General features: G+C 32.5%; 1 long non-coding RNA gene across 1 annotated transcript in view; it reads left to right on the top strand.

Moving 5' to 3' along the window:
* Positions 1-27562, top strand: part of LOC116423178 — a 36583-nt gene extending 9021 nt beyond the window's left edge. Inside the window, exons 2-4 of the long non-coding RNA XR_004233667.1 lie at positions 3727-3780; positions 5494-5529; positions 27313-27562. This is a non-coding gene — a long non-coding RNA (uncharacterized LOC116423178). The remainder of the gene's footprint in view (positions 1-3726; positions 3781-5493; positions 5530-27312) is intronic.
* The last annotated feature ends 201 nt before the right edge of the window (positions 27563-27763 follow it).

The raw sequence follows: 27763 nt of genomic DNA, 5'->3' as shown, positions 1-27763 counted from the left end.
TTTTATTACACAGGAGCTAAAAACAAGTTATAATAAAAATACCCATTAAAATGAAGGCAGACTATGAAACAGAAATTTTACTAACACTCATTTAGTTGGATGAGAAAGTAAGTCCTGAATATGTTATAGAGGAAAGGTGTTATCTTAAATGTTTACCTGAAACAATAACATCCACAATAACAACATGTGACCCTTAAATTCATTAAGAATTGTTGCAAACTGGGTAGGTTATTTGAGTAACTCTTAAATTATTCAGAGCTAGCTACTGTAGTGGTCAAATTCTTTGAAATTGCACTGCACTCTATTGGACAGGAATCAAGGATTATATTTTACCAATTATCACTTTGTTTGAATACATGCATCTACTTCAGTAGCTTTGTTGTTTGCACTAATTGGTACCTAACTGTATTTGCTTCTTGTGTATAGGAGCTAATAGTAACTGAACATTTTTGGATCTCCCCAGAATAATTTAAACTACTTAAATACCCATTCCTTACTTTTCATATTTGAATTCCCAGTGCCTCACATTATGTCTGTCTGTGAAGGCAACACTTCATAAATGCTTTAGGGATGTTAGTCAGAAGCTATGACTGATTGACTAATGCAGGTATTTCAGTGAGAGATCAACCATTTTGGGCAAAGAGCCTGAATTATTTTTTCCATCTTGTGATCTTTAACAAAATATAGTACAAAATAGCTACTTTCCCACATTCAAAAGATTAATATCATAGTCTAACTACTATTTGAATTCTGAGAAGAACACCAACAATACACTCAAATGCTTGTTGAGTTATCCATTGAATCCCATTTTACTTGGGAATTATAGGACTAAGCATGAACAAAATTCGGCTCTCTTAATTCAAAGCATTTCTGCCCTTTTCTTGATAATGACAAATGAGAGACAGAGAAATAGAGATTTTCTGAGGGATTCTGTATTATTGATGAAACAAATAAACCCTTGTATCTGTAAGAAATGGAGATTTCTAAGGAGTGCTAGCTATGTCATTGAAGGAATCTGCACATCCTTGCATTTGTAAGAACATGGCCAGGAGCAATGAAAGGACTCTGTGCCCATGAAATAGTTACCAGCTGCCCATTGCCAAAACACATGTTTCATAAAGGGAAATGGAAAAACCCCTGCTTTCACTGATGTGATTCTGAAGAAGAATCATCAACAAAAGCCACTGAGATTTGGATTTCTTCTGAATAGCATTAAGCTTGGTACCAATAGCAACAGTGGCTATTGAAAGGAAATTACAACAACAGCAATTTCACATTTATTATCATGCTTTGAGGTTTGCAAAACTATTTCATAACTACTATATGAAGTAGGTGGTCTGGAAGAAAATGCTATGGTAAACCCACTTTTTAAAAATTCTCACAAAATGTTTACTGGCATTAGTTGAGAGGACTTTTTGGGAATGGTCTCTAATCCAGAATATTCCCTGTGAGGAATGTTTGGGAATGGAGAAAGGCCAGTTCTCAGTCCCTAACTTTTCCCCTAAATGCTAAAAAGCAGAAAATAAACTAAACTAAAAAATTCCTAAATTGATTATGGCTATTGTTCACATGACTCATGGTATAGCTGAAAGAACTATCCTAGGATCAAATGTCCTAGGTTCACATTCTATTTCTATCATTAACTTCTTGAGCAATCTTGGTTAATGCATATAATTTCTCTGGACTTCTCAGTTTCCTGATCTGTAAAATATATGGATTAAACTAGATGGCCTTTAAGCTAGCTCTAAACGTTATCATCCAGATGATACATGTCAATCATCATGAATTTTGCCTAAATTATATAAGCATTTGGGCAAATAGACAGAATCCCAAAGTATGATTTCAGATATTTTCTAATATATGTCTATGTATTTATATAATGCTTTGTACCTTTATAAATATGAAAAGATTTTTTTGTGTATCATTTGAATCTTTCTGAGAATGTGGGTAGCATGGGGTACTATATCTAGAGTCCCAAACCTACATTATTTTTAATCCACATTACAACAATATAGCACTTTTCCCCTTGGATTTTAATAAGCACAGATCCAGGAATGAATGAGGAATCAAAATGTTCTATTGATATGGAAAAAAGGAAATCTAATGATGGACTATGAGGATGAAGGGCGGCTGATTTTCTCAGCATTTCATTCTGTAACTCAGTCACTTTTGCTGTCTCCTTTAATTGGGGTATCTGCACATTTTTCTCTTATTCTTTGGCCCCAATAGTCTTCAATGAAGAAAATGCATACTTTTAAAAAAAAATTTAGTCATAATAACTAATTGCAGGAATGTCGTGGTTTTCTTTCTCAGATGTTCAGAATATTTTGTGACCATCTTTGAGCACAAGAATTGTATTAAAAAAGAATTTTCTAGGACTCTGGAGGTGAGGGAGAACACTGAACTTTGACAATAAAACATAAATTCTTCAAACATTGTGGTTTTCCTTATGGATTTTTTTTCACTCATCTTCTGTTTTTCCTTAAGAATGTCAAAATGTATAAGGAAGAACTGTAGCTAATGAGTCTTGTCTAGGAAAGTAGTCATAAGACACAAATTATCCATAGCCAATTTGAGCCTTAGTTTTATCTATGCTTTTTGAATCCTTAGAGTATTGTTAAGTCTGCACCTGCCTCAAGCAGGGTCATTTCAATTCTCTAATTTTCTTTTTTTCTCCTCCCAATTCATCACTGGTTTCTATATTGAGTGACTCCAGGTGCTGGCATTTGGCATTATTCATTCACCTGGAATTTGCAGGGCAGTAATAGCTAAAGCCCTCTGGCTAGCACAGTATGGTGCATAGATCTATATGCTACATTGTGTGATTTTCCAAGTATTTCTTTTATTCCATTATTGTCCCTTTCCAGCCTATAGTGTAATATTAAGGATGAAGAAAGATTCTTTTTCCTATTTATCACAGACTCAGTGTGTGTCTATCCACCTCTGTTTGTTTACCCCATGAATGCATTCAGCCATGGTACTGATCTCCTTCAGTGAAATCTATTGTTATATCTCTGAAAGCTGTCATTTCTGAGCCAGATCAACTGAATACCTATTAAAATGCCCCAAAGCCTGGAAAAATGCATGAAAATATTCATCTGATAGATTTTCAATGTTTTATGTTGCTACATTTGATATCTGCAAATCCAAGTAAGGAAGGCAAAGGTAGATAGAGCTTAAAGACATGGCAGCTTAAAAAAAAATCTAAATCAGGAAAGTGATTTTTTTTGCTTCCATTTTGAGGATTGTGAGAGAGTGAATCTTTCCCCCTCTTCCCTACCCCCTCCATATTCTGGTTTCTAGATAGAACTGCAAAAAAAGCTTTTGATTTAACTCTTGAATTTTTGGCAAGCTTAATAAAGGCCAAATCAAAGCTAAATCAGGGGTATTTACAGCATCCACAAATTTAATCTAAAGTGGATACTTAAAAGCTCATATAGTTCTAAATGATGTGCTTCCAGATGGTGAATTAATGTAATTTTAGCAGGAAGTGAAGTTGCACAAATATGCAGTATTTGGATCACTCACTGATTTAATGTTTCTGTCCCCACCATAGCCCAGATGTTTCCGATCATTTTAGTACCAGTTGTCTCTACCTCTCCCCTTGCTGTGAAATGAGAAATCAAGTTTGGGAATTTAGTCAATTTTGATTTATTTAGTTATTAATTGTGTTAATAACGGTATTTTGCTATATGTTGTTTACAAAGATCCTCTCCTTTTGTACAGGGTTTGAAAGGTGACTTGGGTCCTCCAGGTCCACGCGGTCAGAAAGGAGAAAAGGTATTGTATTTCCCCAAAGAAATGCTGAAAATAAATAAATGAAAATCTTTGACCTAACACACATATGCACATCCCTGTCCCCTCTTCTCTCCAGCAATCAATTTTCATTAGGAGTGTATTAACTTCAAATGAATCCTAAAATTTACCAATAGCTTTTAAAAATGCACAAACAAGAAATACTTTCTGGATCATTTTCATATTTCTCTGAAAACAATTAACAAGCCAGTTCTCACTCACTATCAACTTGTATTGGTTTACAACAGGGTCATCCCCTCAGCTTGCTTGACAGCAGTAGCTGTTATATCATCACACTAGGTGAAACCTCCCAAGGCAACTGTGGGAACAGTGCCAGTAGCAATGAGGTGTGTGTCTGAAGGTGAAGCAGGTGGTTGTCAGGAGGAGATAACTAACTTTGCTCCACAGATTGCTCGCTCCATTTATCCCCACTCTTCCTCATTAACTATCCTGTAATGGCATATTGGCAATGACTTTGAAAGAAGAATAAAGAAAAATTTAAAAGCAAGCATTAAACTGAGCAAGGTCATTGGTCTCAACTTTTTAGACAGTAGCCATTTAACAGTTTTCTGCTGATAAAAGGATACTTCTGTATCCTGTCTTCTATTCTCAACATTGTTTCTTTCTAGAGACCATGAGTTCTTCCTTGTTAAAAGATGAATAACTTTAAAATTTTGTTCCTAAAAGCTGATTTTATAGTATTTGATGTCTTTTAACTACATCTGGGAAGTTACTGTTTTACAAGGTCCAAAAGTGAATATTACATGCAACCAAGTTCTGTTATTCCGAATTTGGGGGATATTATATACCAATTTACCATTTCTCTTTTTGAATTACTTTGCCCAAATTATGCCAAGACTGAGCAATGGTATCTGTTACTCAAATGTCTATGATTTCAATGCTCTAATAATTAAAATCAAAGCACTGAAGATTAAGATGTGTGTTAATGTATTCTTGAGGTTAATAAAATTCATCCTTTGCTATTTCAATTTAAGCCACCCATCTTTCAGATACTCAAAGATATTCAAATATTTAAATGGATTGTCAAATGAGAAGTCCTTCCAGTGGGTTAGATTGCAACCCATCTAGTTTTCAGAAACTTCACACAAATTCCACATATTTCTTTAGTTCACTAGATATACCTGGTTATCTGAATTTACTCAAAGGTCAGTGAAACAAGTTCAATATTTGTAATTTCTATAGATTTATAAAGCTGCCTGCCCTGATATTCTTTAGAAGAAGCAGCAGGCCACATTCTTGCAGCTGGGGGGCATGAAGTGGGTGGAGCTGCTCATTATTTCTGCTGATCCTAATACTAACTTTGCATCAGGAAAATTATCTGCTGCTGTGACATTTCCCAGCTGCCCTATTGGCAAGCCACCAGACTTGAAAAATATTCATTCTAATTTTGGATTAGCAGACAAAAGATAAGAAAATTAGATTATTTTGGTTGCTTTGAAACCTGTCTTTCTGCTGTAAAAAGCATGTGGGTGTGAAAGGTGATTTTTATATTATAGGAGGGAGTAGGAACATAATACAATTTTCATGCTATACAGTACTTTGTTGAGATGAGATTCTGCATTTCATAACTGCAAAATTGATATTACATATGGTTATTGGTTCCAACTATTTAGGAGAATAAGAAATGTAAATAAAAAAGTTGGCAATTGTGATTTCCCCCTCTTTCCTTTGTTTTAGGGAGAAATAGGACCTCCAGGACCACCAACCTTAATCGTAAGTAATTGTAAAAATCAAAATATAAATTTTAAAAAGAAATCCCCAAATATTGTTCACCAAATTTTTTATCCATACTACAATACTAATATACTTGGAACTAAAATCATAATTTTAGAGGAAATAACTTTATCAGTAAAGTCAACAAGTGCCCAAAGGAGATAAAGAACTTTCCCAAAGTCACAAAGTTTGTTGGATGGTACCAGAGCAGGTGTTAAAACTCACAGATTATAATTCTCAATTCACTGCTTTTCCTCCTTCAGGAGTCCTTAAACTATGGCCCGGATGTTTATCCCCCTCACCCAGGGCTATGAAGTTTCTTTATTTAAAAGCCCACAAAACAAAGTTTTTGTTTTTACTATAGTCCGGCCCTCCAACAGTCTGTGGGACAGTGAACTGGCCCCCTATTTAAAAAGTTTGAGGACCCTTTACATGCTATATTATAGAGATTATTTTAATAAGATTTTATGATTTTACTATAATTTAAAAACATTTAATGTGATATATACAAATGGAAGTAACATAATATACCTTTACTGGCACAAAAATAAGTTTTACAGAAATAAAGGTTTCCAAAAGACAAAAACTACTTAAACTATCTGATTGTTGCTTAGAATTCTAAGATATTTTGTGGTCTGTTTTTTTTTTTTTTTTTTTTTTTTTTTTTTTTTTTTTTTTTTTTTTTTTTTTTTTTTTTTTTTTTTTTTTTTGGCAAAAAGTAGATTTTTAAAATTCTTTTTATTATTTTTTAACTTAAAGCTTTTTATTTTCAAAACATATGCATAAATGGTTTTCAACATTCACCCCTGCTAAATAAACCCTGTGTTCCAATGTTTTTCTCCTTCCCTTCCCCCCACTCTCTCCCCTAGATGGCAAGGAATCCAATATATGTTAAACACATGCAATTCTTCTATACGTGTTTTTAACATTTGTAAATCAATGTACAAAGCTGTAGCATTTTGCAAAGTAATTTATGAGAAAACAGATAATGAATCTATAATAGAATTATTTTAGAATTAAGTAGTCCATTATTTGTTTATTAACTGTGGAATCATAACTATAAAATATTTTGGGGGGTACTACTTATATTATAGACTTTCTGGGTCTTTAAAGTTAACAGTTTTAAATTATTGGTCTATGAATTACTTATTCTGCCTAATTATATTCTGCCTAGTTATAAAAGCAAATGGCAATTGTTTGAATCAAGTTTTTTTTTTTTTAAGATCAATTGTAGCTATAATTTTCTGATACTGACATTACTTATTTATTCATTCAGTTTATAAAAATGGTGCCCTCTAGGTGAAAGTATTCAACTTAAAACAGTCAATTAATATACATAGAAAGCACAGCAGCATTTAATAGTACATATTAAATATTTTAAATTATCAGTTTTAAAGTGCCAGCTCATCAGGGAAGATCAAGTTAAAAGAATGTCTTGTACTATTGTGAACTGGAACTCTGTCCCATCAGGAAAGGGCAAGAATTCCAAGGACTAATAAATGATCCTGTGACTTTGACAGAATTCATATTTCTGCTCTAAAGACCCATTGTGGGCTACATTCATTAATATATGAATTAATATAGTCTTTACAACCTCTCTGACATGAATGGCATGTATTTTTATTCATAGAGAGACTGTGTTGAAAATATGTAATGTACCTAGGGATACTAAACAAATGAAGCTTTGGGACTTTAAGCTTTGGTTTTAGAGCAGGCAATACAAACAATCCATTTAAGAAATCACTTTAGATGTGTATTATTTGAAGTTAACTTTTGAAAATGTTTTAGTATTCAAATTTAAAATTATTATAGGGCCACTTACTAGTTCAGTGCTATTTTCAAATGACTAAAACAGAATTTTCCCACTATAGATTTGATAAATTCTAAGACAAAGTTAAGCTAGAACCTGGCTAGAAATCAAAAGAATGGTCTGTTATTATAATTCTAACATGAACAGAACAAGAAATATACATGTTGAAAAGCTCTAGTTCCTGTTAAGTTTTCAACTGTAATCCTTAGGGACTGGAGTTTCAGTTATGGTCATGCTTATCTGTTAAGATCTTTACCCTGTTCCTCAAATCCTTTAACCTCTCCATGGCATTTGTGCACTATTTTGTTATAGTAAAAGGGTTTTGTTGTTCACATAGAGAAGAAATAAACATTCTCATTTGACAAGCACCTTATCCCATAGCCTAGAAATGTTACTGAAGCACCTACATTAAGGAAAAGATTTTTAGCAAATGCATATCACTCTGATGTCTACAACAGCTGGAATGAGCTTGTAAAACAAGAATTAGATGACTTGATCTGAATACCTTATTTTAAGACTTTCCTCAAGGATTTGATGAGTGCTATTGAAACTCAGGTAACAAAGTACATGTATAAAGTCAGCTTATAAAAAAAAATGAAAAAAAAACTCTAGTTAATTCCTGTAAGTGTCTCTTATGGGTACTTTCTGTGGCATAGTGATACAGGTCAAAATAGGCATCATTGAAAAAAAATCACATTTATCTTTAAAACTTTCCAACCTTATCCCTACAGAACTTTCTCCAACTATCCCATAGCATTCGTGAATCTTTATATAACAGGTAGATTTTAAGAGAGAATCTGGGAGATTGATCCACTGTATGAATTCCATGATAGTGTAGATAGCAGCAATGCTCTAATAAAAGCTAATGTTTTGTGCTTCTTTCATATTACTCTAATTGTAGCATTTATATTATTTTTCTCCTGACATTTAAAAAGCCATCACCAGACATAATAAATTTCAATTCCATGGCTTGCTTTCTATCGATTTTATTTTGTTTCTTCAATAAATTTATATTGATGTATTTTTTTTGACATCACCAACTTTCCCCCCATTATTCCCTAGAACTATTCAACAAGCAATCAATCAACTAGCGTCTCTTAACTACTACATACCAGGTGCTTTTATCTAATCCCCTTGCAGAGACTCATTTCATATTTTATGTACATATATATATATTTATGGCAAAAAAAAAACGAATGTGAAAGAAAATTAGCAAAGCTGATCCATATTTTGATAAAGCCTAAAAATATGTACAATGTCTACAAAGTGATTTTAAAATCTTAATTCTCCATAAATATAGTATGCTTTTACTTAATAACTCTTAAAATTGTTGTTCTATGTTTGTGTCAATAGGTTTCCAGTTCAATAAAGTTCTAGTATTTTATCATGGTTTTTTTTGGTCAGGATACTGAATTGAGGCTCCTGAAGAAAGGCAGGGATTGTTGCTGAAATGACATAGTTGGCTAAATTTCCCTCTGTCTCTCTCCCTTGTTCCCTCTTTGGCATCTATAGCTTAAGCCAGTGCATGTCCTGTCAGAGTGGTGACAGATGAAGGAAGGTAGTATAGCCATCTCTCTTATAAAGTATATAAAAAGTATTCCACTTGACACCTGATCTCTTGCTTTTAGTTCTCAGGAAAATGACTGTCCATCTATGTTCCTTTGGCTCTGTCCTTTTGGGGAATAATAAAGTACTCATCCAGATGGCACCAAATGTTTATATAGAAGCCAAGGGTTAAGTCAGTCATTTGCAGAAGTACCTTAGATTTGCTTACTAAACAGATATTTGAAATGCCAGTTCTGAAGCCATAGATAAATCCAGCTCAAGTTAGAATTAGGCATGAGATAGAGTGTAGCTTCCCCCCCCCAGAGGAAATTACATTACATGCTACAAGTCTAAACAGGCTTATAAGGCAATTCTCAGCTGGTCATTCATAAAACAAGTGACTACCTTAACATGCAGTGCTTGAAAGCATAAAAGAGTTGCTAATTATTTAGATACGTAAAACATTGACATGCTTTCTTTGTAAGGGTTTTGAGGCCTAATCTATAAATTTAAGAAAATAACAATCAAAAAAAGTGATGATTTAAGGACAAAACAACTAATTTACTGAATTTTAAACCAATAGCTCTTTATTGCTATGTAATTATTTTGTATCCCTTTGCCCAGGCATCTGTGTCACAAAGGATATTACAAATCATTATAAATTTAGTCAGTTATAAGCATTTTATAAGCTTAATATGGAATTTCAGTTCCCACCCAGAACTCTAAAAGAATTTCTTCATTGAATCATAGATTAATATCAACTCCCACTCTTTTACTCTTTAACATTACTTAAAACATGCTGACCACAATGTTTTAGAAAACTATTTTATTAAAAGAAATTAAACCATAGAACATTATATATTTGCATAGCATTGTTGAATTTAGGAATTGGGAGATCCCAGTGACCATCTAATCAAACCCATACCCAAAAGAAATCTTTACTATCACATAATTGACAAATGCTCATTTTACTCATCCAATGCTTCAATATGTCCAAGGAAGGGGAACCTACCACTTCTTGAGATAACCCATTCCCACTATTGGACAATTGCTAGTAAGTTATTTTAGACATTAAGTCCAAATTTTTTTATACTTTCCAATCATCTGTAGGATAAACCCCCAAGCTCCTTAATCAAAGATTCCTATGTTCTGAATCTAGTTTATCTTTCCAATTTTATTTCCTATTTCTTCCCTTCCCAAACCCTATTATCCAGCCAATCAGACTATTTTCCATCCTCCAGCGATATAAAGTCCTATAATTTTCTACTTTTGTGAATTTGCTTAGGATAATTCCTGGAACTGACCTCATTGCAAAGATTTCTTATGAGTCTTTCTAACTATAACTTATGGGTTCCAATGTGAAGGACTTTCTTATAGTATGGGTCCCAGGAAATTCACTGTCTGCTTCCACCAGCTTCCACTGTTCTTGGCAAGGTCTTTAGCCAGGTTTTCTAAACTATTTAGGGTATTTAGAATTCTCTTCATATGCTAGTCAAAGATTTTCTCCTAGTTTGGTCAATGATTACAGTTCTTTCCTGTAAAATTTATACCTCTGGAAATCAAGTGCCAGTCCAAAAATTTTCTCTTATTAAGATTTGTTCCATATGCTCAGAGTTCACTGACTTCATATACAAATGCTCATTTCAGAAAAGGGATTTAATATCATTTTTACAGAGTATTTTCTCTGCCTTTTAGACTTCCTCTCATATAAGAATTAGCTTATCCTTGCCTTGCCATTGTCTATATTTACTCAGGATGGGCTACAGTTTATTCCATTTTTATTGTTCTTCCAAACTTGACAGAGGATCATGTTCTCCCCCCAAAGTACAGTATCTCTAGAGATTTCCAGGCCACGTTGGTTCATAGAATCACAGAAGGAACCTTGGATATCATCTAATTTCAATTTCCTTATTTCATAAATGAGGAAGCCAAAACCCAAAGAGATAGCTTTCCAACATCCTACAGATAATAATTGTCAGTGTTGGGATTCAAATCTAGGTCTTCTAGTTACAAATCCAGTACCGTTTCCATTTCCTTCTGAAGGCCTTCACATGAGATATGCAGCATGTTATACAAATGAAACATGCATAAGGAACAAGACCATCAAGGTCATATAGTCTACAGCATTTTCATCACTTTAGCAAAATCTACTCAATAGATTTTTTTTAATTCTATTGATTTTTTTTTTCAGAAATTCGGTAAAAATGCCTTGCTGTGCATAAAGTTTAAATAATAATTGTTCAAAGACCAGCTGAACTGCTGACTAATGCTTCTGGGCTCAGAAAGGCATTTGTTGCATTTTCAAAAAGTATAACCTCTTCCCCTTCCCTCCTTTAAAAAAAAAAAAAAGAGTATAATCCAGAGGCAGGTAAATTGTCTACTGGATAGAGTGCTATTCCTGGAATTAGGAAAATCTAAGTCCAAATCCTGTCTCAGACATTTGCTTGCTAAATTTCCCTGGGCAAGAATCCTGTCTCAGACATTTGCTAGCTGACTTTCCTTGGGCAAGACATAATAACCTCCCTCACCCATAGTTCTCTCTTCTATAAAAGGGCAATAAAAATAGTTCCTACCTGACAGTGCTGTGGAGAGGATTAAGTGAGATAACATGTAAAGCATTCTTTAAATTGTAAAATGTTATATAAATGCTAGATATTATTTTCCCACAGGACTACATGCTTTTGTGTATTCAAACCTAAATGTTTGCATGTTTAACATACATATACAAGCACAGACTTCTAAGAGGCATGATCACTTTTAAAAAATTAAATTTAATCAATTTGAGGCTCTCTGTCTCTTTGACAAATATAAATGCCATTCTTGTCATTCACTTAATTTGGATAACTTCTATTAGTTCATAAATAAATGAATTTATTTAATTCATTGCTAACATTCTGAACCTTGTGATCCATCTCACCCTTTGGAATTAACAGAATTAATCGTTATATCAACTCTTATAATAGACAAATAGAATAAATGCATTCTTTCCTTTAAAACAAATTTGTACTTAACTGGCTATTTGCTTGTGAAGTAGGAAGACCTATATAAATAACTAATTGAGAAAAACAGATGCAGGGATTGTATTTTGGGGTTATTTTTATCAGCTCTATACAGTAATACAGGAGAGCTGATGCTTAAGACCTCTAGGAAGATTTATGTTTCAGCCTCAGAGAAGATTTATGTTTTGGAAAAACCCACACTCTGCTCAATTGACATGGAAATGATTTATATATCTTTCATTAGAAGAATGATTGGAGAATAGCTCCCCCTGCCCTTCTATTACTAGTTAGCTTTTAGTGTGCTCCTATATGAAAGGAAATTAAAACTTTTTTCCAGAAGCCTAAATTTTGCAGTTTTTTAGTCAGTGAAAGAAATGTTTTTTAAAAATTAAAAGCACAGTACATCCACCATTTGGAGCTTTTATGAAATAGCTGTTTTACTTTCTTATTGAAATGATTTGTTCTTTGTTGAAAATAAATTAGAATATCCCTCAAGTGCCATTAGAAAAAATATGAAAATTGACAGGTCTTTACAAAAATGAGCTATGTAGAGGAATATGTATTTGAATGCATTAGTAAAATTTGCATTAAAATGAGTTGAACTCCATTTCACTGTATTTTGAGTTAATTTTTTAAAAAAACTTTAAGTCTATGACCTTATCATGATATTTTTAGAGTGGCACTCAGAAAAAAAATAGTACTCAGGAAGGAATATGAAATCTGTTTAATTAACTTTAAATATAGAAACAAATCCTATAAAATATTTGAAATATATTTTATGTTGCAAAGAAACCCAAAGTAAATTATTGCCTTTGGGGAAAAGAGGTATATTGATGACAAATAACATTGAAATTACTAAATAAGGTTAGAACTTTTATTCATGTAAATTCAAATGAAACTTTTAAAAGGTAATTGCTGAGAAATATTTAAAGAAACATTCTGTTCTTTTTGCTAGCAATTTATTAATTGGAAAAATAAAGATAAATGTAATTCTAAGTAAATACATATTTCATTAATGTAAAGGAAATAATCACCCCTTATCCTTATTTTACAAAAAACAGTAAATATTTCTAGGTTAAACTATTTATCTATACTATAAAATAAAATCACAGAATTGAAATGAATTGGAAAAATAATGTGGTGCCAGTCACTGCTTATCAGCAAATATATAGTGTATTGTGGACAAATGATTCTCTTTTCTTATATTAAAAATAGTTAAACAATGAGATTGTGCCCCCTTTTAAATTGTAGTATTTCACACCAACTATGTTATCATAATTTTTATATTTAACCAAAAATTTTCCCTACTTTCAGATTTTTTCTATTGACATAAATAACAACTCATCAGCATCCACTCTGTGGAAATCTTTGATGTATTTTAACACAATAATCAATTCCTTTTTAAAGAAAGCTTGCTTTGCAGAAAAAACATTGGACTAAATGACCTTGGGTTTAGACTAACCTTTACTACTAATCAACAATCTGGTGTTAGACATGCTGTTAAAGCTCTCTGTTCCTTTTTTTTCTTCATTTGTAAAGTATAAGGGCTCTACAAGATCCCTTTAAATATCAAATGCTTTACTTTCCCCTTCTTTTTGGCTAAACATTTTCAATTTCTTTAACCTTTATAGGATCTATCACTTTAATCACATTTTTTTCTCTTCTTTGGACACATCCCAAGAAAGTCATTTAACTTCTGGCCATCTCAGTTTGCTCATCTATGAAATGGAGACAATAATAGCACCTGCATAACAGTTTTATTCTGAGGACTAAATTTGGTCAAATTGGAGCTATAATTATGGTAATTAGAAAGAAGCTGTTGAGTTGAAGTTTTTAGATAATCTATAAATATTAATTTTTATAAACAAGTAATATAAACCTTTTTTTGTCTAGTGATCAGTGAAATTTTTTATACCACCAAATAAATTGAAATATGTGAATATTTTGACTTTGTCACAATAAATAAAAGTGGAAGATTAAAGTTAAATGAAAGGATAGATCATTGGCTCTTCTCAGAAAAGCAAATAAAAGAGTTGGAAGCATTGGTTTCATTGTGTGACCAAAAGTATTAAGAATCATCATTTCTTAGAACACTTGGTCATTTTGCCTTTCAGTGTTCACGATTAGCTTAAGCAAAGGGATGCTCACAAAGATAATTGTAATTTATCCATCTATATCAATTGTGGAAGGTGTGGAGGGAAAAGTAGAGAAATTATAAGAACTTTCCAAGATTCCAAGGTTCTCTAAACTATGTTAACATATACCTTGAAAATTCACTATTTTGGTGTCAATATAGGTATAGGAGATAATGACAAAAATAATTTTTGAAAGTTATGATTTGGAGTCAAAAAATAAAAGATACCTGAGACTTGCCAAGGACTAAGAAGTCTCATGACTGTAAATCATAAATGCATACTTCAAAGATACTGAAAGTACATGATGTGAGCGCTAAAGATATGCACAAAAGAATGAAATCAATAATATCTTAACCAACAAAAAAAAAATACACACAATTTAGTTTCTTGTATGTCATCTATGTATAATTAGGCCATGAACTGTTCAGAGTAAGCACAAAAACTAACACCCAAATATCAGAAAGCATAAAGATTATTCTGTAATGGAAGATTTTTTAATCCAGCTTATTTAAATATTGGCTGTAGACTCTGAAATGTGCAAAAGTAACGATATTGATTCTCATTGTTATCATTGATTAAGAAGTTTAACCAGTACAAAATAGTTACAAAAGAGGGCCAAAGGGCCTATCTCAATAAGCTTGATTTCTCATCTAAATAGAGAAAAATAAAGGCTGTGGCAACTTCATTTTTAAGTACAAATTTATTTACAAAGTATTAAAAACCAATAATATGGTCATGATTAATAGCAACATTGCCTTATAAAATAGTGGAGGAGAAAAGAAGTTTGCAGAAAAATAGCATGGAATTTCACTAAACCAGATTATCCCAAGAGTATTTATAGATGAAATTGGAAGGATAACAAAAGAGCATAAAATAGAATGTTTACTATTACTTTTGTAATGATCTCTTCGCAGCATCATGCACAATGCAGTCTGCTATGCTTATATTCTAATATTTTATTACTCAAGCGCTATCAAAGGAAATAGAATTGTGAAAGCAATTGTGAAAATGAATTTGAAAAGTACAACCAAACAAATTCAATCAGTGAATCAATCAGTGAATGACAAAGTTTTCACATCAAAGATCAAAAAGAATCTGTTTCAATCATACATTTTATTACTGCAATCACATGTGTATAATACTTTGCAAATTATAGCAAGTTACAATATATGTATAACACTGCAGATAGGTGGAGAGAAGTCTGGATTTTGAGGCAGAGAACCTAGGATTGACTCTAATCTCTGCTTATTATTTGCCTAGCTATGGGCAAGTCTTTCTCAGCTTTCTCACCTGTAAAATCAGAGTTAGACTAACTATTCTAGGGAATTCTCTTGCTGGGGGTGCCTCAGTGTTTCAGATGGTGAAGGAATGATTTTCATAGCATTTCAAAGATCACTAGAAAGTGTTGCATATTGCTTCAATACAATCTAATCCATTTACTTAAATACAAAAAGAATGGGGGAACAGATTATATTATCCTCCCAAAATGCAGTAGAGCACAAATGAGCAACTTTGAAACATAATCTTATCCTTGTATTTTTATTAAAATCTTTGTAAATCTTGTATATTTAGAATATATACTATTGTCATCACGAATTGTATCTTGCAGAGTAAAAATTGAAAAGGGATTTCCTAAAGGCAGGTAATGGAAACAGCACTGATTCTCCAGTATGGAACCTGTGTTTCACTCTAGTCCCAAGCACTTATTAACTGTGTGACCGTGGGCAATAAATGTCACCTCTGTCTGCCCTAGTTTCCTCAACTGTAAATGAAAATAATTACAATATCTACTTCCAAGAGATATTGGGAAGATTAAATGGGAAAATCTTTGTAAATTTTGCAAATCTCAAAGAGCTTACATAAGATGATGATGATTATTGTGGTTGATGGCAAGCTCCTCTAAATGTTCCTGTTTGTAGCTGACATTATGCAAATTGAATTAAGCCCCATATTATTATAGAACCTCTCCTATTAGACATACAATTACTTATGTCATCTTATTTTAGTAATCCATATATGAAAACATAAGTAAATGAATAATTATATTGCCTACATGATGAAATGAATTTGAATGGAAAACCCACAGAGCTAGTTCATTAGTAGACATGTAAGATATTACACACAGGCAATATTGGAATGCCAAAATGCCTGGGGGGAGGGGGGGAGGACGCCAGCATGAGGACAGATCCTTTGTGTAGAATTTAGGGGAAATAGTCAAGAATCAAATTTGATAAGATGTTGTGTGTGGATAGAAATGTGGATGGATTGTCATCTCTATCTGTGAAAGGAACACAGACTGATGAGGTCTTGGATACACTGATCCATCATAATCAATCAGTGAATGACAAAATTTTCACATCATAGATCAAAAAGAATGTTTCAATCATACATTTTATTAGTACAATCGCATGTGCAAAGCAGCAATACTTTGGAGATTGTAGCAAGTTACAATATATGTATAATAGTGAAAAGAGGCAGAAAGAATGCTGAATTTTGAGGCAGAGAACCTAAAATTAAATCCAATCTCTGCTTCTTATTTGCCTGACTATGGACAAGTCTTTCTCATCTGTAAAATTAGAGAGTTAGACTAACTATTCTAAAAAAGTACTTTTCGACTCCAAATCTGTGGTCATATTCTAATGCTTTGTACCATCTTTGGTTTATTACAACCAAAAAAATCACTTTAGGATTCTGGATTTGAATTAATAGAGATCTTAATCATAGATTAATCTACCTTAAGTCTTATGATTGCCAATTTTACAATCTTATTTATGGAATTTATAGGATGAAGTATTTCCATAACATAATACATTATGATCCTATGGTCCAGAGAATAGATAAGAAATCCTTAAAGAAGAGAAGGGAAATATATAATTGTCAACTTCAAGACTTTTTTTTTGGAAAATGAAATAGAGTTCTAGATAATACACACACACACACACACACACACACACACACACACACACATTCTTGTTGACTAGACTTAGGTTGTGAATCCCTACAGGGAAACTTCCTCTATCAATGGATATCAACACCTGCTTTTAAGCTACAGTTCTCAAGAATTGTTTTAAATTGCCTTGCTAGAAGTCACATAGATGGAATGTATAAAGGGAGAATTTGATCTCAGGTTTTCCGGATTAATTGTCTTGAAACCTAGTAATACTGTAGGAATTGTTGCATTGGTGCCTTTATTTGAGTATATCCATACAGAGTTTTGAAAATACCTGCCTCTGAAGAATGTTTGCAGCCTGTTCTGGGGATGTGTTTGTGGTCATTGAACTGTGGCAAAGCCAATCCAATCATCTGGGCTGTTTTCATAATCATAACGAATCATCACAACTGAATCAATCATATACTTATTTATTCACATCAATCATTAAGACAGATGACAGAAATGGATTGGACAGGCAGATGTTGGTCTCCATATTTTTATCAGCAAAGCTCAGAGATGAATAAAAACACTCAGCCTCTGTCTCTGGTTAGACCCAAAACAAATTTATCTGCCTGGAGTTCATAAAATGGGAAACTAAAGAAGTAAAATCATTTAATTGCAATACCATAAACCCTTAGATTTCACTTCCTTTAGTATTTTTCTTGCTTTTATTTAGAGACAGTTTTTATAGTATCTTACATCTCAATGGACCAGTTGCTTTTCACAAAATAATTACCTTTCTATGAATCAATCTAAGATAAATTACACATATATGGGTAACATTTCACCCATTAAAAAGCAAGATTCCTCCAAAGAGGAATTTGGCAACACTTAGCAATATACAGAATAAAAAATGAGAATTTCATAAACTATTTAACATATGAGAATGCAGTGTGACATAGAGAATAGCCTGAAGGTAAAAAAACAAAAAAAAAAACAAAAAACCCTGGATTCAAGTCTTTCCTTTATACATTCAGTTTATGTTAGCAATGAAACTTTGGGTGACTAAGACAATTCTTAAAACTATAGTTTAATAAAAGCAGGTGTTGATCTCCATTGATAAAGTTTCTCTGTAGGGGTTCCCAACACAGATTCCAATAACACAAAAAGAATTGTGTATGTGTCTGTGTGTGTCTGTGTATGTGTATGTGTGTGTTTATTATCTAGATCTCTATTTCATTTTCAGAGTCTTGAAGTTGACAATGACAAAATAAGAATTTCTCTTGTCTTTCAGTATTTCTCTTCTATTCTCTGAACCATAGGATCATAATATACTATGTTATGGATATTTTCATTTCATTCCATAAGTTAAAAATAAAACGAATTTTTAAAAAAATAGAGCTAGAATAGTCCTTAGAGGCTACTGAGTCCAATACCTTCATTTCATAGATAAAGGAAGTGACTATCAGGGAGGTTAAGGGGCTTGTCCAGAACCACAGAGGTTATCTCATGCAAATCTCTTACTTTGCAGTAAACTGAGTACCTATCATGCAAATAGAAGTCCTGAGTTCAAATGTGGCCTCAGGCATTTACTAGCTGTGTGACCCTGGGCAAGTCATTTAACCCTATTTACCTTAATTTACATGAGAAGGAAATGGCAAACCACTTCAGTAGCTTTGCAAAAAAAAAAAAAACAAAAAACAAAAAAAAAACATGGATGCTATGGCCTGTGGGGTCACACAAAGCTGGACTTGACTAAACAATTATCACTCCAAAAATCAGTGTTCTTTCCATGCTCTTTCTACTATTTCTCCTGTACCATCATTGAACATATTATTTAATCACTGTCTAATTCAGTTTCCTGAGCTATAAAGCAGGAATAATATAGCAACCCCCTCCAGGGATTGTTATGAGGGTCAAAAAAGATATTTGTAAAGCATTTAGCACAGTATTTGCTTGGCACATAATTTGTTCTTAATAAATACTTTTATCTTTCTTTCCTTCATATTTAAAAATCATGTATATATTTGGGACTGAATATTCTCATTAAAATGCACAGGAGTTCTGCTACACATAACTTGCCACATTATTCTCCAGTGCTTTTTGTACTTAAATGGGCCAAAGCTTCATATGGGCAAATAAACTTCTCTTTTGTAATTTCATTTACTTTATTTGAAACAAAGATTATGTCTTAAAAGTGTTCTAAGAACTAATGCCTGCTTAATCTTATATTTCAGAAACTATGAAGCCCATTATTAAGCAATGATCATAATGCTTAAAATACATTTAACTTGCAAAACATTTTTGTTGAAAGTTTGTTTTAGGTATCAGATGTGCTGTAACATTCCTGACAAGAGAGTACAGGTCATGTCTTAAAGGAAAACTTCCTTTTTCCATTTCCGTAGACTAAGAAGTTAAGAATATGCTTCTCCTTCTTTTCCAAAGCTAAATATGTTCAGGGGTAATTAATCCTCACTACTAACACACTTAAACATCTGCCATTACTTGTTACACACTTCAAAACTCTGTCCTGTCCCAGTCAACTCACAGTCATGTCTTAGTTGAGTGTTTATATGTCCTTGTTCCATGCTGGGATTTATCTTTTCTTGAGTAGTGATTAGCTTTTCCTGAGAAAGATCTTGGTATACTGTCCTTCAATATCTAAACTGATTGAGCTAGCTTGGATTATTTGTTACAGAGACCTAATATTATCAAATATATATTTTCCTCTTCTCTCACAAGGCTATAAGATTCTTATGAATTCCATTTTCTGTCAGTTTTTTGCAATGTTTATATATAAGAGATACTTAATGTTTATTGAATCAATTATTAGAGAAGTTGATAAAAATGGATAAGCATTACCCTTTATCAACCCCAGATAGCTAATGAATGTCTATGAGTCATTTTAATGAATACTGTGAGAAATACAAAGATTAGTAAGACTTCAACTGAATTCCTTCCCTCATGCCTCACCTAGTTAAGAATCAAGATTATGATCTTACTAAAAATTAATGAATAATAATAAATAAATAGATAGAGGTAGTATTGATAAATCATTTTCATAGTCCTTTAAAGTACTTTTCCCCCCTAAACATTATGTTGGCAATTCAAGCATTATCTCCATTTTATGAGGAGACTATTAGGAAAGAAAGAAAGTGATTTTCCCAAGATGATAGGGCTATTGGGCTTTGGAAATGTCCAACCAAAATCTCCTATCTTCAGCTCTTTTGATTACAAAAAACTGCCCCTCAGAAACACATGAAAAACTAAGTCAAGAATCAAACATAACAATTCAAGTCACTAGAGGAAAAGGTTACAAAACTATAAATAATCTATTGCTATATGATTTCATTTTTAATATACTTTAGAACAAAGAAAAATTACTTCATATAAGTGAATTGAAAAAGCTTAGGCTTTTTTAATTTGTAAAATTTGAGCCTGAATTTTAAAATAAAAAAAAAAATACTACATATAGTATAGGAAAATTTCTACTGTTCTCCTGATGTTTATCTCCTATTTGCTCCTTCTATGCACTTTAAGCTGAAAACAAAAAGAGTTATAGTCTTATCTCATGAAGAGACCCCTCTGATCTTTCCAAATAGAGAACACTTATTTATGGAATTACATGAAAAGGGACTCCATTCTTGGAACATTGGAATACCTTGAACTAAACAAAGGTACAGAAGTGATAAAAAATCTCTCTCCTGATATTCTACTGGAGAACAGAGCATGCTCACATTTAAATAAATCAAGCATATGTACAAAATAAATCCAGTTTGGGGCATTAATACCTAGGTATATCAGAAAAGGCTGAAAGATTTGGTGACCTGAACTGAGTAAGTGATTCCAAAAGGCAAAGAAGTAATAAAGAAGTCAAAGATGAAATATTTTCTATGAGAAACAGAAAGTAAGCCAGTTTATATGTATTGTGGGAAGTGTAAGGAGAGCAATCAGTTAAGAAGAGAACCCGGAGCCATATTGTGAAGGGATTTAAATATCAAGTGGAGGATTTTCTCCTACCTGCAGTTAAGTCACTAAAGCTTCTTGAGGAAAGCGTTATTTGATCAAAAGAGAACTTTAGGAATATATCACTTTAGCAGCAGGCTAGGATTTTGATTAGAAAGGAAAGAAACTGGAAGCAGGGAGACCATTTAGAAAGCTACTATTAGCTAAGGGCTTGGAGTCAGAAAGATTTGAGTTCAAATCCTATCTCAGATAGTTATTTACTGTGTGATATTAGAAAAGTCTTTTAAACTCTATTTTCCTCAAGTCCTCATCTTTTAAAATGGGCACACAATGGAGAAAGAAATGACAAATACTACAATACCTTAGTCAAGAAAACCCCATGGTGGCCATTATCACATGGTGACATTCATGGCAACACCCTTATCAGATAGAATCATACACAAATTAACAACAAAAATAACTAAGGAAAGAAGAAATAAGAACTTGGACTAGCATGATTTTGGAGAGAGGATATGAGAGATTTCAAGGAGGAATAAGTGACAAGTTTTGTCAATTAATTTAACATAAGTGTTGGGGAGAGAAAATGAAATGGTGAGGTAAACTCCTAGGTTTCAAACCTAGGTGACATGCAGATTGGTGTTTCCCTCAATAGAAATAAAGAAGTTTGGAGGAGAAAGAATATTTTGGGATAAAAATAATGAGTTCTATTCCAAAAAGTTCTTCACATTAGAATGTGAACTCCTTAAGAATAGAAATGGTTTTTGCTTTTTTCTATGCTTAGCACATATTGGGGCACAGAGTTAGCACTTCATAAATGTTTGTGAACTAACCTCCCTTCTGGAGTAAAAGAAGAAATTTAAGACAATAAATTCAAATTGAGAGCATTGAAGCTTAATTGTAACTGTAGTTTTTGAACTTCAATTGCTAAATGGTGTCATTTGCTTCCTGTACTCAAAAAGGGAATAGTAGTTCAAATAATCCAAAACATACTTAGTTTTCTTGTTTTGGAAATTCAGAATGATTTTTCTGCCACAATTTGATCATCCCAATAAAAGCTCATCTAGATATGGAAATGATTTAATATTTCTCTAAACACATACCAATTGACAGTAAAAAGATGAAATCTGAAAATTTTTTTCCTTAGACAATTCATACAGAACTAGGTCCTCATAGAATAATCAAGACTTACCTATCTATCCCATAAATTTGACTTACTTCTCCCAGAAGGATCCTGGTCTAGGGAGCTGGAAAACTAGTAGGACATTTATATGTATTTTCACAAGTGTAGGAGTTTTTGAAGGGAGGTAGTGCTTGATTTTTTTTAATGTAATAGATTTGATTTTTAAATATTTACTTCTAGCCCAGAGCATTGACTGGATATAACTTATCATTAATTTCACTTCTATGGTGAGCATTCTATGCTTGTGTATTTTACATAAATGAGAAGTATCAGTACTTGGATGTTCCTCATCAGTTTGACTCTTCATGAAGTGATAATAGCTTTCTTCAGAATATGAAGAATGACTTTAACTTAGAATCAAGATTATGTCACTTTTGAGGAAAATAATGCAGCACTTTGTATCATTCTATATTTTCATACTTGTTAATCATAGATTCTGATGATGATAGATATTCTGATGAAAGATTCATGATTACATATTAGGAACTTGTCATCCCTCACAAACTGCAAATAGACCTACTTAATTAACTTTCTTCAGGAATTTACTGGACAGTGTAGTCCAGGTGCATTAGAGTTTTTTTGTTGTCAGTCTTCTTGTTGGTATAAACCAAATCCACCTCCTGGCTTTTGTTTTGTTTTTATCATACTATGGTCTATTTTGCTGACTAAATACAACTAAATTCTCCAAATATCCCTGTGAATTTAATTTTTAAAAATAGTTATTAACTACCTACTACAAGCAAAGTACTGATAAGCATTGTTAATACAAAGAAATAATTAGAATATTCCCTGCCTTCTAGGAATTTACATTTGCTAGAAGGGAATACAAATTATAACAATAAAGAGGAGGAGGAAGGAAAATGAGAAGATGAGAGAAGGGAAAAGAAAGAGTAAGTGAGAGAGAAAGATGGGGGAGAAAAAAAGAGAGGGTAGTGAGAGACAGAGACAGAAAGACAAAGACAGAGAGAGATCGAGAGAGAGACAGAGAGAAAGAGAGAGACACACAGGGACAGAGACAGAAAGAGAGAGAGAGGAGAAAGAAAGAATATAATTGGGTGCATCATAGAAGGTATTATGTAGAAACTTGTACTCAATCTGTGGTTTAAAAGTAAAGCTAGGAATTGTATGAGGAAGAGGTCATTAGGAGTCACACTGCAGATGTAAGGCAGACTGACTACATGAACAAAAATGTGTAGCTGAGAAATGAATTATCATGTACCAGCAACCTATAACAGGCCAGTTCAACTAAGATGGATACTATATAAAGAGTAAAAATATGAAATATTTGGGAAGATAGGTTGGAGCCAGAGTTTGAAGATAAAATTCCAAGGGGATGATTTTTTTTATTTGGTCCTAGGGAATCCACTGGAAATTTCTAAGAAGGGTTGATCTGGATTTTTAGAATATTAATCAACAGATATATAAAGGATGAATTGAAAAGAGAAAAGACTGAAAGAAAAAAAAACTAAATTTCTAAAAAATGAAGAAATAAGAAAAAATAGTAGAGGTAGGAAGAACAATTAGGTCACAGTAGAAATTGTCAAAGGAAGAAATGATGAAAGTCTAAACTAGAATAAAAGCAATGCAAAAAGAAAGGAGATTAATGTATGAAACATTTTAGAAGTAATTTTGAAAGTATTTGAAAACTGACTGGATGTGAGGGAGAGAAAATAGTAATAGATTGTAGACCTTGATTGCTGGAAGGATGGTAATACCTTTATTGGAGACGTTTTGATGGAATGATTTGGGAAGAAAATATTCCATTTTGTATTTGAAAAATCAAAGAGGCAATCAGTGGAGATGTTTAGCTAAATAAAATGGAACAAGAACTCAGGGAGAAAAATGAAAGCTGGTTATTGTAGATATGAGAATCATCTGCTAGACATAATAATTGAACCCATTCTATGAAATCATTCAAATTTTAAATTCTGTTTTATATATTTTGAATTATTATTCTAATCATTTATAAACTATATATTTTATATGAAGTATATATAAAATATAAAACAGAAGAAAAAGAATATATCATCATAAATTATTAGTCACTCTGCAAATGCTTTTTTTGGAGGGGTAGGTTGGGATTGAAGTTCTCCTTTGTAGAGATAATACCTTTTCACAGTATTATTGTGGTTTATAGACTAATAATTAACCTTTTTCAATCAATGAATTTTAAATGAATTGACCCCTTATTTTAGTTTTCCTCTTGTTCCTCAAAGGATTCCCTCTTTGATATCACTTAGAATAGATTAATACAATACATATAATTTGCCTCTGTATTGGAAATTAAAATAGTTTATAAGGAAAACACAAACCACTGCTAAAGAACTGATATAAACAACCCTTTATGATTTGCTTTAGTCATTGAAATTAATTAATGTAACAAGCAAGTTTAGTTGTTGGTATTGTATTCATTGTTATTAAGTATTAGAAAGGTCCTAACTCTGATAGATAATGATGATGTGACTGTGGATAAGAAAATTTGCTCCCTCTCTCCCATCTCCTTTATTCATATTGTCTTTAGTTACTTCGGTGATTATGTCTCTTTGCTCCTTAAGAGTTAAATCTCTGTGCTTTTCAATTGAGTGTGTCTATGTTTGTGTATGTGTGCAAAAGGGATGGGTGGGAGGAAGTGTCCCCTCTATCCAGATCTTGTTCTTGTCTGAATCCAATGTCCTTCCTTGTGCCTATCTTTCTCATCTGCAAACACTTCTTTTTAAAAATTTATTTTAATTGTACATTATTTTTTCAATTACAACTTAAGATGGTTTGCAATATTCATTTTTGGGAAAGAAAAATCAGAACAAAAAGGAAAAACCACAATAAAGAAAAAAACAAAACAAAACAAAAGGTGAAAATAGGATCCTTCAATCTGTATTCAGTCTCTACACTTCTTTCTCTGGATGCAGCTGGCATTTTCCATTCTAGTCTATTAGAATTGTCTTTGATCATTGTATTGCTGAGAAGAGCTAAATCTATCATTGTTGATCATCACACAAACTTGCTGTTACCACTGGGGTCACTTTTCTGATATAAATCTTTTTCAATTTTTTTTATTTTACATATTATTTTTATTCTGTTTCAAATTTGCTCACTCCCTCCATCCTCCTTTCTACTCATTGAAAAGACAAGAAATAATAAAATCATTATATATATATTATGTCATCTTGCAAAAATCCCTGAGAGATAATAATACCAATGTCCTGAGCCTGAGGTCCAAATGTAGTGTGAGTTGAATTATGAAAGACTGCTTCACTTGTGTATTTACTACTGACTGGAGATTAGCAGCTAGAATTCCATCTTTAAGAGCAACACATGGCTCCTGTTTGGGACATTACTAATGACTCAGGCTATAATTTCCCTCTCAGTTTCTTTTCTGAAAGAAAAAAAAAAAGGATTATTCTGCCTACTCACAGAATTGTGAAGATTTGTTAGATAATGTCATTGCTAAGCTTCACATTTATCAACAGTAGGAACTAATCTTGCAATGGCTATAAAAATTACAAAAATAATTATAACCTTTTTTTTAATAATTCCATTGTTGAAAATGTGTTTTATAAGTGTTACCTGAAATGAACAACAACAAAACTGTATCTTCAAATATTTTCATAACAACATTATGTATTTGCAAAGACCCAGAAACAACCTTAAATATTCAACAACAAAGAAAATATTTGAATAAATTGTGGAACATAAAACAGCAATGCAATTAAGGTTAACAATGAGAAGGAACATATATAAATATATAAGGATAGATAAAGATAGATATATGAAATCTGGAAATAATTTTGTGAAAAAAATGCTGTATATAAACAAGACTCAGAATTATAGAATTCATTAGAACCATGACCATGCAAGGGGGAAAATGAATAGGAAAGAATGGACAAGCAAAATAGCCTGATGAGGACTTAGAGGAAGTGACTAAAAACCCTTCATTTAAATTAATTAATGTAATTAAACAAGTTTAGTTGTTTTTATTATATTCATTGTTATTAAATGTTAGACCCTAACTTTGATAGACAATGATTATGTGATTATGGATAAGTCACTTAATTCCTTGTTCTATCCAATATGCCAAATTCAAATAGAAATGATCTCTGCAGACTTCATATTGGCTTAGAAAACCACAAATTAACATTATCTGTGGAACATATAGGGGTTTTCAAAGAGGAAGAGTACCTCTATTGTGAAAATTCATCAAGTCTTTTCAGGGATGCTCATTCAACTTTGGTGTTTATCTGGTACTCAATGTTCACTTGTACATCCAAGACACTGTCTCAAATTTGATGGTGAGTGAGGGTGATGTCTACTCCAAGCACACGAAGACTTCTTTCTGTGGACTGGTGGATGAAAATAATTTGTTTTAATGATTTTGAAAATAACTGAAGCAGGTGGGAAGCTTAGAATTTAGGTCAACACTGAAGACTCCAAGATCATCCACTGGATTCATTGCTATTTTCTTGACTTTTCTCTTGCCACTGGATTTTAATGACTGAAAAAGAGAATAAATCTGATGACTGTGCAACTCTGTGTATACTCATGGGCCAAGATATCACCCCATAATGTCATTGATCCTCTTTGAAAACAAAAACAAACAACTGTATTTTTTTTGTTAAATGTTTAATAATTACATTTTAATATAGCTCTGGTTTGCTGGAGCTATTGGATTGCCACCTTTAAGATCAAAGCAAATCTTTAAGATTGTAAGTTACAAGGCATGATTACTAACCTACACTAATAGGAGTTTCTCCACTAGTAGTTCTCATACCAATGAAATTACAGGTTTGTTCTTCATCCTTAAAAATTATCATGTCCTTTTGAATATTAAATAAATTGACAAAATAGCACAAATACATTTATGAAGCCAAAATAAACATTTTCTCTTACAACATATTCAACCCAAGTTCTATTTCACCCACTTCAGAATGGCAAACATAGAAGGATTATGCATCTTGTTGTAAGTGTCCATTGCCATTTATGTCATTTCTGTGTTATGTAGCCCTGATTAGAAGCAAGTCTTCATTGGGAGTGAACATTTGGTCCTGACATCTGGCTCTGGGACTTACTTATTTTGCTCTAGACTTTGTTACAAGTGTAAAATATTCCAGGCAAGGCAATTCATCATTATTTATGTATCACAGAGTCTAACCTCTAAGGAACTTGTCCCTTTAAAAATGTTAAATTGTCAAATAAGTATTCATTTCAACAATATTTCTAGAAGATGGGCAAACTCAAAAGGAAAAAAAAAAACTAACTTGTATTTCTTTTTTCCATTGCAGGGTTCCTTAGGGCTAGAAGGTCCCCAAGGTCCACCTGGGAAAGAGGGTCAAAGGGTAAGTAAACTTTGAACAACTGGCAGGCATTAACTAAGTCCAGTCATTTCATGTCCCTGAACACCATTAAAAATAAAACTCAAAGATGGCAGCTGGATATGAGGTGAATGTTAAGTAATAGTACTTAGAAATTTGAAGTTTGCCTTCATTAAACTGAGATTTCACAATTTTAAAAAATCCTTTGTGTTTTAGAGACTGTCAGCACAGATGCAGGGGACATTGGATAAAGGGAATTGGGGGTGTAATTTAATCTGGAATACTAAAGTAGCTAATGTAGTGCAATAGCTTTTTGAATTAGGTCAGTGAAGTTCATTGTGAACTACAGTCCCTTCCAGCATGTCTGTAATTTGTACATTGATTTTTCATTCTTTAACAAAAAGAAGTTTTCTTTCAATCT

This window comes from Sarcophilus harrisii, chromosome 4 (assembly GCF_902635505.1).
Source record: "Sarcophilus harrisii chromosome 4, mSarHar1.11, whole genome shotgun sequence".
Lineage (NCBI taxonomy): Eukaryota > Metazoa > Chordata > Mammalia > Dasyuromorphia > Dasyuridae > Sarcophilus > Sarcophilus harrisii.
This window is presented reverse-complemented; position numbering and strand designations above follow the sequence as displayed.